General features: G+C 37.7%; 1 long non-coding RNA gene across 2 annotated transcripts in view; it reads left to right on the top strand.

Annotated features, from left to right (window-relative positions):
* The window catches only part of LOC103886297, a 49,626-nt gene that overhangs the window by 19,298 nt on the left and 16,455 nt on the right, over positions 1–13,873 (top strand). For both annotated transcript variants that reach the window (XR_001904851.3, XR_002523383.2), the window contains exon 2: positions 1,432–1,510. This is a non-coding gene — a long non-coding RNA (uncharacterized LOC103886297). The remainder of the gene's footprint in view (positions 1–1,431; positions 1,511–13,873) is intronic.

The following is a 13,873-nucleotide window of genomic DNA, read 5'->3' as shown; positions in this document are numbered from 1 at the left end:
CCTTTAGTCCCAACTACCTGAGAGACTGAGGCAGGGGAATTGCTTGAATCTGGGAGGTGGAGGTTGCAGTGAGCTGAGATCGTGCCACTGCACTCCAGCCTGGGCAACAGAGAGAGATTCCATCTCAAAAAAATAAAAAAAAGTAACTCTCCTGCTCTTTACAACTCTGACACTAGTGTTTTTCCTGTTTCCGAAAAGAAGCAGGATTATAAATTTCTCTGAATGTATGACAGAAAACAAAAAAGATACAACATACCAAGTAGAAGAGAGATTTATGACCTGAAATCAGTACATTTGTGCATTAGCAGAGATAGGAATAGCTCTCTTAAAATTGTCCTTAAAACATCTAAACAATAAGCACTTGAAGACAGAGATTAACCAATCTTAGAGTTGATATATATTTCCTAATGCAAGAAGGTTATGAATCTGATTTGAATTTCTCTGAGTACAGAGGAAGATAAAGAAATACCAGAACCAGGGTGATGAGAAAAAAATGTAATTTTCCTTACCCAGTCAGTATGTAGGCATTCATCAATGCACTAGTGAAAGGAAATTTGTGGTTAACGCTGAATTCCCACACTCCCTATTGATTGTACAAATAGGGAGTGCAATTTGCACTCCTACAATGACACTTACATACGCATATCCAAAATTAGCTTGTATTGTCTATTAGTGTGTTTCTGGTTGATTCTGTCATAAAGAGTTCAGTTTTTCTTACCTATTTACACTTGTGTCTATAAAGTCTTAAGATAAAATACAGGTTTTCAAGAAAAGCCTGGACTATATAGACTTACATAAAATTATTGTAGAAAATACCATTGTTCAGAATTGACAGACAAAATAAACATAGGTCCTTGTTGTCCACACATCCACAGGGAAGGCGTGATTAGTGAGCTAATGTTCACCACAGGGAAGGCGTGATTAGTGAGCTAATATTCAGGCACAAAGAATTGTAGTACACGAACTTGTGAGCCTGTGGAAAGCTTGAAGTGTAGTGGAGGCCACAATTCCTTTAAAAGACACACTGCTTACAGTGCATAAACTAAAAAACACATTTTGTGTCGCATAAAGTGTGGGGCCTTGTTAACTGGGCATTACCTTTGTGCTCCAGCTACTTTTTCATATTTTATATTACTTGAATAAGTTCCTGAGTATGGGGTGGGAGAGCATGAATAAACATAAAAGTTTACACTTTGAAAACTAAGAATTTATATAGAAAGACTTCTTTGTTATGAAAGTAACCCAAGTCATGGCAATGACCAAAAGGCATATTGTTAAACTTCTGGGACTTTTTAAAAGTGTAGAAATAAAGGGTAGACACTGAGGCTCCAAATCTGCTTAGGTCTTAGTTCTGTAGCAGGTAGCTGGCTTGAAATTTTTGCCTGCCTAATAACTAATTCGTTAACAATAAATCCTTGTGTTTTCATCCAGCAGATTAGTCCCAATATCAAGGCAGTGTCAAGAGTAAAGGGGAGGATCAAGACTTTTTTTGAGTGATGTTTCCTGGAAGGTAAGTTAGATATAGCAAAGATTGAAACAGGACGCAGTTTGTAGTGGGGAGTTTTGGATGCAAAAGAGAATAACTATGTGGAAGTCTAAAACAGATGCTAAAATTACTACATATTGCAAGGCATTTATTGAAGAAAGACTTGAGATTGTGACCTTGAGTAGTGACTTTGCCCAGAATAGGCACTAAGGCCAGATGGTACCTGCTACTAAAAAAATGGAATCTTGTTATTGCTCCTTTTGCTCGGATCTAAATGCCTGAGCCAGCACCGTTATGCTACACATTTACTTCTCAGTTTCCTAAACAAGGATGACAAGTCTAATTTTATTATCCTTACTCTAGCAAAATACCCACTGTCATCTGTAAGGACAATATGATCAAGTCCTTTGGCTGAAGAATGTATTTCCTCAGCCATAATGTCCCCAAGGCTTCTAAATAAAATAGATATTCAAACTTAACTTTTAGAAAAAAAAATCACTATGCTGCATTTCTAAAAAAATGTTTTGTTCGGAAAGAGTTTCTGTAATGCTAGAAGGAAGCATTCTAGCTGACGTTTATAGAGAGTGGCTATGGAGTCTCCTAACTGAGGTATGGTCAACAGCCTGACATTAACTCTAGTCATGGGTAAAATAAAGGTAAATGGTAAATGATCTGAAGCCTAGTGAGGAAAGACCAAGAGCAGCAGTGATGGAAGTTCTGTGGGCCTTCAGGGTCAAACACAAATGCCTGCAGGGTCCAGGTTGGCAATGCATATTTGTAAGCAGCAGTGGGTATAATAAAACATGCAGCCTTAGGGACTATGACATGTCGAGCACCCACATCTGGGGGCTAACATTCGCATATAAACCACTAGTTTGTGATTCCACGTCAGAAAGGTCCTGTAAGTGTTTTCCAAAAATTTTCTCAGTGTTATGTGAAAGAGCCAACATATAGTTGAGTCTGTCACCTCTTATGATCATCGTTATTGAGACCACCTCTATGCGAGATACAAGAAATATCATCCATTACAACAGAAGAACCCATGCCCTTCTGGGCCAGAAAACTCTTATTAACGTACTATCTTGGTAAAAACTTTTAAGGCTAAAATTGAGGGAGAAGATTTTTATTAACCAAAAATAAAATAAAATAAAATATTTAAACTCAATGCTTCATAGATTACAAGATCTAAGGTGAAAGAAAATTCTGGAGATAAAAGGAATGGAATCAAAGTAATAGGGCTATGTTTTCTGCTACAAACCAAATAGAGAAAACGTATGATTTTTTGGTGACTCATTGAGAGAATGCTTTTATCATGTGGCAAGGAGAAAAACTCTTTCAGAAAGAATAAGACCATTTTGTCCTAATCAAAACATTAGAAAATAGCTGAAAATAACATTCTTCTTCCTCCTTTGGAAACTCAGTTGTCTACTCATTTGGAAGAAGCCTTTTCTTAAGATCAAGAGAAGAAAGCTCTTCTGTGTTGTGATTCTTTTAATGTTCCAACAAACAATAAAAGACATGCACACATAAAGCTTAACTAATTGATATCTTTCAGGAGTATTAAAGAGAGGCACAGAAGAATGCCTCTACATAGGACAGGAAAACGTACTTGGTAATCAGGGATCATGTGGTAGCAGCCACACTGTTTAAGATTGTGGGTCAGAAATGTCTTTAAGATGTCAAACAAATGAAAAACAAAAACAAACCAAAAAAACATTTCATGCTCATGGACAGGAAGAATCAATATTGTTAATATGGCCATACTCCCCAAAGCAATTTATACATTCAATGCTATTCCTCACAGAATTAGAAAAAACAATTTTAAAATTCATATGGTACCAAACAAGAGCCTGAATAACCAAAGCAATCCTAAGCAAAAAGAAGAAAGCTGCAGGTATCACAGTACCCAACTTCAAGCTATACTGCACAGCTACAGTAACCAAAACAGCACGGTACTGTTACAGAAATAGACACATAGACCAATGGAACAGAATAGGGAGCTCATTCCCTATTTGATAAATGGTGCTGGGTAACTGGCTACCCATATGCAGAAGACAGAAACTGAACTCCTTCCTTTTATCATACACAAAAATCAACTCAAGATGGATTAAAGACTTAAATATAGCATCTAAAACTATTAAAAAAAAAAAAAACAAACCCTACAGGAATACTTAGAAAATACCATTCTGGACAGAGGCCCTGGCAAAAATTTTATGACACCAAAAGCAATTGCAACAAAAACAAAAGTTGACAAGTCGGACCTAATTAAAGAGTTTTTGCACAGCAAAAAAAACTACCAACAGAATAGACAGACAAACTACAGAATGTGAGAAAAATTTGAAACACTATACATCAGACAGAGGTCTAATATTGAGCATCTATATGGAAGTCAACTCAATAAGCAAACAACCTCATTAAAAAATGGGCAAATGACATGAACAGACACTTCCCAAAAGAAGACATACAGGTGTCCAACAAGCATATAAAAATAAGTGTTCAACATCACTAATCATTAGAGAAATGCAAATCTAGTAATAAGTGAAAAAATAACACATGCTGATGAGGCTGCAGATAAAATGGAATGCTTATACACTGCTATTGGGCATGTAAAGTAGGTTAGCCACTGTGGAAAGCAGTTTGGAGATTTCTCAAAAAACTTAAAGCACAGCTAACGTTCAACCCAGAAATCCCATTATTGGGTATATACCCAAAGGAGTATAAATTTTTCTACCACAAAGACACATGCATGTGTATGTGAATCACCACACTCTTCACAATATCAAGGATATGGAATCAACCTAGATGCCAGCAGTGGTGAACTGGAAAAAGCAAATATGGTATATATATATACACCATGTAATACTATGCAGCCATTAAAAAATAACAAAATCATGTGTTTTGCAGCAACATGGATGGAGCTAGAGGGCATACATAATACTAAGCAAATTAACACAGGAACAGGAAACCAAATACTGCATGTTCTTTCTTTAGGTGGGAGTTAAACATTGAGTACAAATGGGTATGAAGAAGGGAACAATAAACACTGGGGCTTACTTGAGGGCAAGGATGGAGAAACTGCCTATCAGATACTATGGTCATTACCTGGGTGATGAAAAAATAATTTGTTCACCAAACCCCTGCAATATGCAACTTATCCATATGACAAACATGTACATGTACCCTCTGAACCTAAAATAAAAGCAGAAAAATATGGAAAAAAAAAATCCTGGTCTCAAAAAGAAAAAAGTTCTTTAACTAGAATTTCATTCATTCACTCAACAAATACTGCCAGCACTAGGAATGTATCTGCAAATAAATTCCTGCGCTCTTCAACTTCCAGTCCAGTGCAATTGGCAAATAAATTAATGTATATTGAACATATCAGATAGTGACATGTGCTATGAATAAAATGTAGTATAATAAAATAGAAGGAGATGAAAGATGCTGTGGTTGCGAAAGTAGTCAGAGAAAATCTCTCTGATAAGGTAACATTTGAGCTGAGACCTCGAGGAAGTAATGCAGTGAGCCATCTCATTCCGTTATGTTTGTGCCCTGGGTAGAAAACAGCAATTTCTAGTTGTGAAAGATCTGAAGATAGGAGTGGGGTTTTCATGTTTGAAACAAAAGAGGTAATTGTATATTGACTAAAGAGAATGATGGTAGCCCTAGTTCCAGTTGGTTATGTCATGTCCTGTAGTTCCTTAAAGGTCAAAGCAAAGACTGTATCTTTTTTTTTTTTTTTTTTTTTTTTTTTTTGAGACGGACAAAGACTGTATCTTAATTGAAGTGGGAAAGCAAGCACTGCAGCATTTTATGCAAAGAAGTAACACAATCTAGTTCACATTTTGAAACTAATAATTTAGAGACCATTTGAAAAATATGTTGTAGGAGTTCAGGAGTAAAGGAGCAGAGACTGGCTCTTGCAGTAATCCAAGTGAGAGAGAATGACTTGAATTAGGATGGAAGCAGGTGAAGGCAAGAAAATAAACTGAGTAGATTTGCTGATGTACTAGGTATGTAGAAAAAAAATAGTCAAAGATGATGCTGTGGTTTAGCATAAGCAATCAAAAGAACAGAATTGCAGTTTACTAAGAAACATGGATCTGAAAGCAGCAGGTTCAGAGACTAGGGGAAATTTAGAATTCAGTTTTGGAAATATTGAGTGTCAGATGCCTTCTCCATGTGTAAAATTTGAGTAGGCAGCTGAGTATACAGCTTTGGAGAGCTACAGTTATAAATTAGGAATTAGTATACAAAAATACATAAAATACATAAAACCGTGATGTCTGGTGAAATCACCTGGGGAATGAGTATAAAGTGACAAGAAAAGATGTCACTAACATTTAGAGACTGAGAACATGAGGCAATTCCAGCAAAGGGAACTAAGAAAGACTGACTTGTTAAAAGGAAAATACGAAAATTATATCCTGGTAGCCAAGTGAAAAAAGGTGTTTTAAAGAAAATTAGTAAGCAAACATTAACTGTGGCTATTTGGTAAAGTAAAATGGCACCTGAGAACTGACCGCTGGATTTTGAAGTATACAGCTGGCTGGTAACTTTGATTAGAGCACTTACAGGAAAGCGGTAGGAAAGAATAATCAAAATAGAATGAGCATTATTTTCTCCAGCCAAAATGGAGTAAGATTCATCATCCCCCTTCATATAATTAAAGGGGGAAAATATAATAAGCAGACAACATATATGAGACAATGGTTTAAGATGCTGGTTATCAAGCAATGAAGAACAGTGATTCCTAAGACACTGGAAACAAGTAGTTGAGCCCTATAGTTCTTCCAGTTGACAGTTTTGAGAGAGTTTCCAAGACTGCACCACCAAAAGGAGGCAGAACCAAGGCAGAGTTTGGCAGTAAGATGACCAGCTGGTTCCAGTTTGTCTGGACTTTTCCATCTGAAAAGTCAAAGTTCTGAATCTGACAATCCCCTTCTACCCAAATCCCATGATAACAGGAATAGTTGGTCACTTTACCTAAAGAACTTGAATTAAAGTGGAACTGAGAATCAAGAAAACAAAATCAGCTACAGCTCACAGGGAAGACCACCAGAAAGGAAAAGCAGTACAGAGATCTGAAGGTCACCCTCAATTTTTCATCTGAGTATTGATTAGCATATTCAGATAAGGAAATTGCCTGAGACTTGGAAATAACCAAATGAAAAGATTAACGGCAACAGAATGTGGTTTTTCTATTTATGGAGCCAGTCAGGAAAGTATCACATTTTATAGGGCATTAGGTGAAGCAGTCAGAAGTATCTTGTCTCAGTACTGGTAATAATTAGCTCTAGATGAAACAATGCTGTGGTTTCAACCTAACAAGTCTCTAAGGCTGAAAAGATCAAAGTGTTCACAAGTTACTTAAGTACATTCTAGAACAAAGCTCAAGAAAAGTTATAGGAACACAAAAACATGCAATGCCCAAAGAAGTAAAATTCACAATAAATATCATCAAAAATTATCAGACATGAAGGACATCAGCAAAATGGAGAAATTGGGAGGTGGGATATTCAGCAGCCTCCTAAGACACACCAAGTAAACTCCTACACACTGATCAATTCTCTCATAGAGAAACTCCCATACAATGGACAAATGAAAAATTATCCAAATTAAAACACTTAAGAAAAGTGGAGATACACTCACTAACTCCATTCTGAGCACAGAATCTTATGCTTGGGAAGGAAACCCCAGATTTTTCCCAAGGAGAGGTTTGTACTACATACACAATGCCCAAATTGTACAGTCCCTGCTGGAGCACTTGGCTCTTAATCTCTGTGCTTGAGGAGAAAAGTAAAAAAAGAGTGAAGACAGCCTGGAAACTTATGTGGCACCATCAAGCAGAATATTATCCGTTATTAGTGCAGCAGAAGGAAAAGAGAAAGAAATAATGGCAGAAAACTTCCTAAATTAGGAGAAGCAAATAGAAATCCCAATTCAGTCCGGGCACAGTGGTTCATGCCTGTTATCTCAGCACTTGGGAGGCTGAGGTGAGCAGACCACTTGAGGTCAGGAATTTGAGACTAGCCTGGCCAACATGGTAAAACCCTGTCTCTACTAAAAATACAAAAATTAGCAGGGCATGATGGCAGGTGCTTGTAATCCCAGCTACTCCAGAAGCTGAGGTAGAGGTTGCAGTGAGCCGAGATCACACCACTGCACTCCAGCCTGGGAGACAGAGCAAGACTCTGCCTCAACTAAGGAAAGGCGGGGGGGTGGGGGAAGAAAGAAAAAGAAGAATCCCAATCCAGGAAGTATATTAGTTAGAAATAATAAATGAATTCAGTGAAAATTCAGGACGCCAAATCAACATACAAAACTAGTAGCATTTCTATACACTAACAGCAAACTATCTGGAAGAGAAATTGAGAAAACAGTCTGATTTACAATAGTAACAAAAAAATAAAAATTGGAAATAAATTTATCCAGGACATGAAAGACCTCTATGCTCAAAACTATAAAACATTGATAAAAGAAACTGAAGAAGATACAAACAAATGGAGGGATATCCTGTGTTTATGGACTGGAAGAATTAATTCTGTTAAAATGCCCATATGGCACAAAACGATCTACAGATTCAATTCAATCTCCATCATAATTCCAATGTCATTTTTCAAGAAAAAATTCTAAAATTCATATAGAACTGCAAGACACCAAATATGCAAAGCAATCTTAAGCAAAAACAAGGCTGGAGACCTCATGCTTCCTGGTTTCAAAATATATTATGGAGGTTATTGCAATCAAAAGAGCATAGTACTGCCAGAAAAACAGATTTATCAGCCAACAGCACAGGATAGATAGCCTAGAAATTAACTCAAGTATTTATGGTCAGCTGATTTTCAACAAAGATGCCAAGAACAACTGGGATAGGACAGTCTTTAATAAACAGTATTGGCCAAACTGAATATCCACATGCAGGAGAGTGCAATTAAACTTTTATCTTATGCCATATGCAAAAATTATCTGAAAATAGATGCCTTAAACATAAGTCCTGAAACTAATTTTCTCAGAAGAAAACAGAGGGGAGAAGCTCCATGGCACTGGTCTGGGCAATGATTTTTTTCTGATAAGACTCCAAAAGCACAGACAAAAATGCAAAAAGTACACAAATTAGAGTGCACCAAACTAGAAAGATTCTGTACAGCAAAGGAAACAATAAACAGAGTGTGAAAATAATTAGGAGGAAATATTTGCAAATGATGCATCTAAAAATGGGCTAATAGCCAGAATATACAAGGAACTCAACTCAATAGCAAGAAAACAAATAACTTCATTAAAATATGAGCAAAGGATCTGAGCAAATAATTCTTAAAAGAAGCTATATAAATAGCCAACATATATATGAAAAAAAAATGCTCAATATCTCCAATCAGGAAAATGTGCATTAAAACCACAATGAAATATCATGTCACACTTGTTAGAATCACTCTTATTAAAAAGAGGAGTGATAACAAGTATTGGCAAGGATGTGGGAGAAAAGGAACCCTTGTGCACTGTTGGTGGGAATGTAAATTAGTACAGCCATTTTGGAGAATAGTATTAAATTTCCTCAATAAACTAAATATAGAACTACTATATGATCCAGCAATCCCACTTTTGGGTATATATCCAAAGGAATTATTGGGAATAATTAGCATTATTCACAATAACTAAGATGTAGAAGCAACTAAGTATCCCTCAGTGGAATAATGGATAAAGAAAATGTAGTCTATATACCCAATGAAATAATATTCAGCCTTAGGAAATTCTATCATTAGTGACAACATAGATGGACCTTATGTTAAGTGAAATAAACCAGACAAAGAAAGACAAATACTGTATGATCTCACTCACATGTGGAGTCTTAAAAAGAATCTCATAGAGACAGTAGAAAGGTGATAGCAGAGGCTAGGGGGAAAAAGGGAGGGATGGAGAAAACAAAAGTGTTGGTCAAAGGATACAAAGTTTCAGTAAGACTGAAGAAATAAGTTTTAATGATCTGTTGCACTGTGTGGTGACCACAGTTAATGATAACATATTTCACATGCACTCATACAGATTACAGATTTGGCAAAAAACAATTCTGGTGATCAAACAGAAATACTAGGTGTCTTCTTACCCTACTGTGCACATAACTGCTTTTGAACCAGAAAGTAACTTCACTGGCTTCTTGAGGTAAATGTGGCTTTAAGTAAAAGCTTTTGGAATGTCATTAGCTGGAAGAAATGTCCATGAAGGCAATAACACATTTTAAACTGAAGTTTTCATTGTTGCCATGTTGCATAGTCAATTGACTCATCTGAATTTCCCACCAAAGGCATTGGGTCTAAATGGAAAAAAAACTTCATTTGTAACATCTTGAAATTCACTTTTAGAAGAATTGATTACACCTAATTCTAAATCTGTCATAGTTTGGGGATTTAATTGAAACCTATTTTCCCCTGCAAAGTTCACCAGATCTTCAAATAAGCATTTATAAGGTACATTACTTTTTCCAGTCACTAACATGTAAGTAAGTAGATTATTTTAGAATCTTCAGATTCAACAAGAGTATGAATTGTATATAATTAATAAAAATAGTGGGGACAGTTTGGAAAGTGTCATCCATTTTAGCCAAAATGAAATGAGCTAGTTTTTCTGTTAGATTTAGTGGTATATATAAGCAGTGTATCTTCTTCAATAGTAAAATTCATAACCAAAATTAGTTTACCATTTAATGTGTTTTTTAACACTGGAGGAACATCAATATCACCAAGTATTAAGAAGCTTTTTGAGCTTGTCAGATTATTTGTATTCTCTAACAAAGGGTGGCATTTGCAGGCAAGCATGTTGCTATGTTTGAAGGGGCAGAAGTTGAACACGATTGAATAATTTGGCATAGGAGATTTATTGTATCTTTTTCCTGCATTTTCACTTCTTTAGTCTTTAAAATACTCACTGTGTGTATTAGTCTGTTTTCATACTGCTGATAAAGATATACCTGAGACTTGGCAATTGACAAAAGAAAGAGGTTTAATAGACTTACAGTTCCATGTGGCTGGGGAGGACTCACAATCATGGTGGAAGGTGAAAGACATGTATCACACAGCAGCAGACAAGAGAAGAGAGCTTGTGCGTGGAAACTCCCCTGTATAAAACCATCAGATGTCATGAGACTCATTCACTATCACGAGAACAGCATGGGAAGGACCTGCCCCCATGATTCAACCACCTCCCAATGGGTCCCTCCAACATTGTGTGGGAATGTGAGTGGGGATACAGCCAAACCACATCATTCTGCCCCTGGTCCCTCCCAAATCTCATGTTACTTTCACATTTCAAAACCAATCATGCCTTCCCAACAGTCCCCCAAAGTCTTAATTCATTCCAGCATCAACCCAAAAGTTCACAGTCCAAAGTCTCATCTGAGGCAAGTCCTTCCACCTCTGAGCCTGTAAAATCAAAAGCAAGTTAGTTACTTCCTAGATACAATGGGGGTACAGGCATTGGGTAAATACAGCCATTCCAAAAGGGAGAAATTGGCCCAAAGGGGCTACAGGTTTAATGCAAGTCCAAAATCCAGTGGGGCAGACAAATCTTAAAACTCCAAAATTATCTCCTTTGACTCCATGTCTCACATCCAGGTCATGCTGATGCAAGAGGTGGGCTCCCATGGCCTTGGGCAGCTCTACCCCTGTGACTTTGCAGGGTATAGCCCCCACTCCTGGTTGTTTTCATAGGCTAGCCTTGAGTGTTGTGTGGCTTTTCCAGGCACAAGGTGCAAGCTGCCAGTGGATCTATCATTCTGGGGGCTGTAGGACTGTGGCCTTCTTGTCACAGCTCCACTAGGTGATACCCCAGTAGGGACTCTGGAGGCTCCAACCCACATTTCCCTTCTGCACTGCCCTAGCAGAGGTTCTGCATGAGGCCCCCACCCCTGCAGCAAACTTCTGCCTGGGCATCCAGACTTTTCTATATATCCTCTGAAATCTAGGCAGAGGTTCCCAAACCTCAATTCTTGACTTCTGTGTACCCACGGGCTCAACCCCACGTGGAAGCTGCCAAGTTTTGGGGCTTCTACCATCTGAGCAACAGCCTGAGCTGTACCTTGTCCCCTTTTAGTCATGGCTGGAGCAGCTGGGACACAGGGCATCAAGTCCCTAGACTCCACACAGCAAAGGGACCCTGGGCCCAGCCTACAAAACCGTTTTCCTCCTAAACCCTTAGAGGCTGCCACAGAGGTCTGTGCATGCGTTAGAGACATTTTCCCCATTGTCTTGGTGATTAATACTTGGCTCTTTGTTACTTATGCAAATTTCTACCGCTGGCTTGAATTTCTCCTCAGAAAAAGGGATTTTCTTTTCTATCACATTGTCAAACTGCAAATTTTCCGAACTTTTAAGATCTGTTTCCCTTTTAAAACAGAATGCCTTTAACAGTACTCAAGTTATCTCTCAAATGCTTTCTTAAAAATTTCTTCTGCCAGATACCCTAAATCATCTCTCTCAAGTTCAAAGTTCCACAAATCTCCAGGGCAGGGGCAAAATGCCTCGTTTCTTTGCTAAAATATAAGAGTCACCTTTGCTCCAGTTCCCAACAAGTTCCTCATCTCCATCTGAGACCCCCTCAGCCTGAATTTCATTGAACACAGAAATGAAAAGAAACTGAAGTAATTCTCAGTGCATTAAGTATGAAGTTGGCAGTAATCGGAAATTAAAAGCATCTCCAAACAAGATGCAGCAATCCTTCCATCTAGTACTACGTTATCAGCATTTTGGTCAAAGCCATTCAATAAATCTCTAGAGAGTTCTAAACTCTCCCACATTTTCCTCTCTTCTTCTGAACCCTCCAAACTGTTCTAACATCTGCCTGTTACCCAGTGCCAAAGTCACTTCCACATTTTTGGGTGTCTTTTCAGCAGTGCCCCTCTCTACTGGTACCCATTTACTGTATTAGTCCATTTTCACATTACTGATAAAGACAAACCTGAGACTGGGCAATTTACAAAAGAAAGCAGTTTAGTGGACTTACAGTTCCACGTGGCTGGGGAGGCCTCACAATCATGGTGGAAGGTGAAAGGCATGTCTCACATGGCGGCAGACAAGAGAAGAGAGATTCAACCACCTTTCACCGTGTTCCTCCCCCAACATGTGGGAATTTGAGATGAGATTTGGGTGGGGACACAGCCAAACCACATCACTGCCCTTGTATTTGGAGAGAGGTTCATAGTCCATTCCTTATCAACTTGGCACCCATATACGTGTCTTTAAACGATATTTATTCCAAATAAAGAAAATAACAAGATAATAACTCCACCTAACACGATGCGACTATTCTGTGATTTTAGACTTCAGGGATTATGGTGTTTAGGTGTGTGTCTCTAGGCATTATGACCCAAACCAGTATATATCATGTTTCCTTTTTTTTTTTTCCTTCTTTTTCAAGAGAGAGACAGGGTCTTGCTCTGTCATCCAGGCTGGAGTATTGTGGTGGTGTGATCATAGCTCATTGCAACCTCAATCTCTTGGTTTTAAGTGATCCTATTGCCTCAGTCTCCCAAGAAATTAGGAGTGCATGCCACCATGCCCAGCCAATAGTTTTTATTTTATTTTCTGTAGAGAAGAGGGCTCACTATGTTGCCCAGGCAAGTCTTGAACTCCTGGCCTCAAGCATCCTCCTGCCTTGGGCTTCCAAAGTGCTGGGATTACAAGCATGAGCCAGCACAGCTGGACCATATTTTCTTTATTTATTATCTATCAATGGATGTTTGGGTTGTTTCCACATTTTGACAATTGTGAATAACGATGCAATGAACATGGGAGTGCAGCTATTGCTTCAAGACCATAATTTCAATTTCTTTGGATGTATACTCCAAAGTGGGATTATTGGATCATATGTTAGTTTTATTTGTATTTTTTGACAAATCTCTGTACTGTTTTCCATGGTGGCTATACCACTTTATATTCCCAGAAACAATGTGCAAGTGTTATGATTTTTCCACATCCTCTCCAATTCTTGTCTTTATAATAGCCATCCTGATTGGTGACATCACGTCAGTTTTGATTTACATTTGTTGATGATTAGTGATGTTGAGCACCTTTTCATATATCTATTGTCCATTGTTATGTCTTCTTTGTAGAAATGTCTATTCAGGTCCTCTGCCCATTTTTAAAATGAGTTATTTGGGTTTTTTTTTTTCCATTTAGTTATAGGAGTTTCTTATATTTTTTGAATATTAACCCTCATTCCACCATTTTATTAGTTATTGTTTTACTCTTTTGATTATTTCCTTTGCTGTGTAGAAGCTTTTTACATACATATAGTCACACTTGCCTGTTTTACTTTTGTTGCCTGTGCTTTTTGTGTCATATCCAGAAATAATTCCCAAGACCAAAGTCAAGAAGCTTTACTATCCGAAACTAT

The sequence above is a fragment of the Papio anubis genome, chromosome 7 (assembly GCF_008728515.1).
Source record: "Papio anubis isolate 15944 chromosome 7, Panubis1.0, whole genome shotgun sequence".
NCBI classification, from domain to species: domain Eukaryota; kingdom Metazoa; phylum Chordata; class Mammalia; order Primates; family Cercopithecidae; genus Papio; species Papio anubis.
This window is presented reverse-complemented; position numbering and strand designations above follow the sequence as displayed.